Here is a 4683-nt window from a genome sequence, read left to right on the forward strand (position 1 = left end):
AAGTGGTCCTCGATTGTATGATCGCCACATGGAAATAAATATCTGGTTGATCAGTCTGGATTAAAATAATGAGTTTCCCTTGGCCGTTACAAATACAAGGCAATCTACTTTACAGATTATTGGTCTTTTTTATTTTAGACGTCACAGTTTTAATACTGTCCGTTGTGTGACGATGAGTCGTGTGCGCCTGTAGTATATTTGCTCCCATTTCCATGCTTTTTTTCAATGTCAGGATTAAGATGCGTTTTAGCCCTTTCCATGATTCGTCGTGCTGATCTGGTGCTGATGGAAAAGATCGCGTAAAGCTGTTTACATTGGAGGGACATCTTGGTTCATTCGGTCGGAATACCCCTGACACACGTGGCCATCTGATGTCGCAGTGGATACCCTTTTTTGACATGGCGACCTGAAACACCCGGCCCGTTAAATGTGATGCTTTTATTAAATAGACCTGGTCGTTGGCTATCATAACCCGTCTTTCAAATTAACGGGCGTCATTTAGTTCAGTTCATATAATAGCCTTTTCTCCGTGTATATGGAAATGGCGGGAAGTTTAAAATCTGAAGTCTTGCTCTAAAATAGCCCGCTCTGACTAATTTATTAAATCCGGCCCGTTGAATTTGACATGTTTAGTATGTAGTCTTGGTCGTTGGCTATCGTAATCCGTCTTTAAAGTTAACGGGCCGCGTTTAATTCGGCGCAGACGATGAACTTTTCTCTGTATGTATGCAAATGCGGCGGGAGATTTGAAATTGTGCCTTCTCTAACTCATTAACTGCCGTCGTGCCTCGTTAATTAAATCCGGCCCGTTGAATTTGACACAATTAGTTGATAGTCTAGCCATATGGCTATCAGTATCAATTTTTGAATTTAACGGGCCACGTTTAGTTTGACAGCATATTGATTTTTAACCCTCCCAGCAGCCGATTCAGATGGCCCATTTGATCGCCATGTTCCAAACGCCTTGTACCTGCCCCCCACCCTCCCATACGTATCGCTGTTGCGCGTTAATTAAATCCGGCCCGTTAAATTTGATGCTTTTATTAAATAGACTTGGTCGTTGGCTATCATAACCCGTCTTTCAAATTAACGGGCGTCATTTAGTTCAGTTCATATAATAGCCTTTTCTCTGTGTATATGGTAATGGCGGGAAGTTTAAAATCTGACATCTTGCTCTAAAATAGCCCGCTCTGACTAATTCATTAAATCCGGCCCGTTGAATTTGACATGTTTAGTACGTAGTCTTGGTCGTTGGCTATCGTAATCCGTCTTTAAAGTTAACGGGCCGCGTTTAATTCGGCACAGACGATGAACTTTTCTCTGTATGTATGCAAATGTGGCGGGAGATTTGAAATTCTGCCTTCTCTAACTCATTAACTGCCGTCGTGCCTCGTTAATTGAATCCGGCCCGTTGAATTCGACACGTTTAGTAGATAGTCTAGCCATATGGCTATCAGTATCAATCTTTGAATTTAACGGGCCACGTTTAGTTAGACGGCAGATTGATTTTTAACCCTCCCAGCAGCCGATTCAGATGGCCCATTTGATCGCCATGTTCCACACGCCTTGTACCCCCCCCCCCCTCCCATAAGTATCGCTGTTGCGCGTTAATCGAATCCGGCCCGTTAAATGTGATACTTTCATTACATAGACTTGGTCGTTGGCTATCATAATCCGTCTTTCAAGTTAACGGGCGACGTTTAGTTCGAATGGCAGGAAGACTTTCCTTATGCTGGCAATCCGTATAGCAGCCCATTTTCTTACCCCATTTTACTCAATTAGTTCAGCCGTGGCTCCTTTATCAAACGTGGCCCGTCCAATATAATAGTGTTAGCTGATACCCTGTGTCTAAAGCTATCATTATCAGTTTTTCAAGTTCACGGGCCACGTTTGGTTCAATTACAGAACGTCTTTTAGATTTCAAACTAGTAAACACGCCCTGCATGCTCTCTCCGGTAGGTGTCGCTCTTATAGCTTATTTTCAAAATTGTTTGTTTTTGTTGTCTTTAAGCTTCAGCAAAAGCCCCTAATCGACAGATAACTGAATGTATATATAGTTTGTATACATCCACGTCGCAAAATCCGTTCAAATGTACCAAATAAAAAAAAAGAGAAACGAATGTATAAACACGAATAGGATGCTAGCTTTCCTATAAGCTTGAATCGGCTGCTCGAATGGGCTGCTCGAATGGGCTGCCGAAAGGGCTGCTAACTTCCAGTTGGTACAATATGCTGGCTGCGCTGCTCCTGAACTGCAGTAATTTGTTATCGCCGTTGTGGGGCGCTTTTGATCCATGGAGGTTTCAACCAATATGTTGGTTTAAAGTGCTTCTATAGCTGTTTTATCGCCGTTATTGCGCTCTTTTGATGGCAGTATAAAGCAATATGCTGGCTGTGCTGCTCCTGGAACTGCAGTAATTTGTTTTCGCCGCCTAGGGTCGCTTCTGATCCATGGTGGTATCAACTAATATGTTGGCTAAAGTACTTCTAAAGTACTTTTATCGCCGTTATTGCTCGCTTTTGATGGTGGTTTTAAGCAATATGCTGGCTGTGCTGCCCTTAGAGCTGCAGTGATTTTTATCGCCGTCTTGGGGCGCTTTTGATCCATGGCGATTTTAACGTGTCAGAATTAAAGCGGGTGGACGATAGTGAATTGTTTATTCTTTACATATCATGGATCAAAAGATAATTCTATTGCACTAACTTAAGGAAAGATGACAATGAAAGATTGTAGCCTTCGAAAAGTAAAAAACATATCCAAAATCCAAGCGGCGTATTTATCAATTAATCCAAAGTTTCTGTAACATTCGATGCTTGCATTTTCTATATTATAAGGACCGATTTTTCTTTTACATTTTTTTTCTTCTATAACTTCACTTGAGGATGAATGCTTTGCCTTTTTATGAACCTTTAAACCTTGTCCTGCTGGCATTTTTTACACAACATTTTCAAATAATTTAATGTCTTAATCAGGTCATAGCATGGGATCAAACACATAAACCCCTGACTTTTTCTGCCCTGCGGTGGCGTAGTTACCTCCGCATTTGTTGCGTTTTGCTGCGGTGTGATGCGTACTCTCCAAGCAGAGGTTTGGGTTTGGGGTTATTTTTGGCGTGTTTTAGGCTTTTTTATCGGGGTTTCTCTTTTGCACTGGACTTATTTTTAGGTTGGATGAAAAAAAATTCCAGTGCAAAAGAGAAACCCCGATAAAAAGGCCTAAAAACACGCCAAAAATAACCCCAAACCTCTGCATGGAGAGTATATACATGGTGCTATATTGATGGTACTGCATGTGCAGCCCATCTATATATTGGCTTCGCTTGACTTAATACAAAGGTATTTTGTGTTCTGGGTGGATACAAATATTTCAACGTCGGTAGCATATTAACAATGACAACTAGAGGTCGGAGATCTCATGTCTTCGTCAGAGGTACATCGTTCTAGAGAAATTAACATGCGTATTCTTCACTCTTTTTAATAATCAATTTGGTCTAAAGAACAAAAGAATCTCTGTACTATTTTTATAATACAGAGCACCCTGAAACGGTTTGCCGCAGATTATACAGATGCGTCGTCACCCGTGTTAGCCCTCCCCCCCCCTCCCCTACGTTATTTGAGTTTGGACTGTTACTGGAAAAAAACGTTCAAGAAATTCTTACTGTGTTGAAAGTGTCACGACAGTGCCGCAAAATATAATAAGAGAAGATGTTATAAAGGAAAGAATCAGAACAGGGTGACTACTGCTGTTTTGTTAATTTGTCTTTATGACGAATAGAAGACTTGTTTCTTGTGTTCTTTGTGTCCTAACATTTGTACTTCTACAGTTAGTATATTCCAAATCTAGGCATCTCGTTTTTCGGCCCTTCGTGTTTTTATTGCGCGCTTGCCTTAAATTTAAGGTAATTAGATTTAAGGTCTCCAGTGGACGTCATCCATAGCAATTACTTGGTGTGGCCGTAGAAAATAACCTGACATATATCCAACCTATCTTCCCCCTGCTGAAGTTATAGTACAATCCCTCAATGTAACGTCATTTGATCCCATCCCATTATGGGTTCCCCCGGCTATATCCAGCTGTCGGCTGTCTCCAAGCAGATGTAGGTGGGGGGTTTCTAAACACAAAAGGTCCTATTACGGGGACATAACGATCTCCACGACTCTCATCTTTGAACTCAATCTTGGAGACCACGACAGTTAGATGCCTATCAAATTTCATTAACTTCCATACAAACATACAAAAGTTATCCTGCTCACAAGAAAAATTAACAAAATGCCCCCTGTAGTCACAACGAAACCCCCCACGAAGCTCAGTAACGAACTTAACCTTGGTCCCAATAATAGTAAGCACCACACCAAGAATTATAATCAACATTTTACAAATACTTGAGTTATCTTGCTAACAAGCCACAAACACAAAAGGTGCACTAACGTGACGCACGGACCCCCCACGAAGCCGAAACTTGTACTTGACGTTGGCCTCAACAGCGGTAATCTGCCTGCCAAAAATCATGGACGTCGAATCATGCCTTCCACACTCCGGCGAGACAATTTCATAGTCCTTCTGACGAAGACAATGACAATGAACTTATTGCATATTCACGCCCTACACGGGCCAAATGCTCTTGAGTTGAATAACTTGGGTACAAGAATAGAAGAAGCAATTGTTACATTCGTGTGCTACGT

This window comes from Branchiostoma belcheri, unplaced genomic scaffold (assembly GCF_001625305.1).
Source record: "Branchiostoma belcheri isolate BF01 breed outbred unplaced genomic scaffold, Haploidv18h27 scaffold108, whole genome shotgun sequence".
In the NCBI taxonomy this organism is placed as follows: Eukaryota; Metazoa; Chordata; class Leptocardii; order Amphioxiformes; family Branchiostomatidae; genus Branchiostoma; species Branchiostoma belcheri.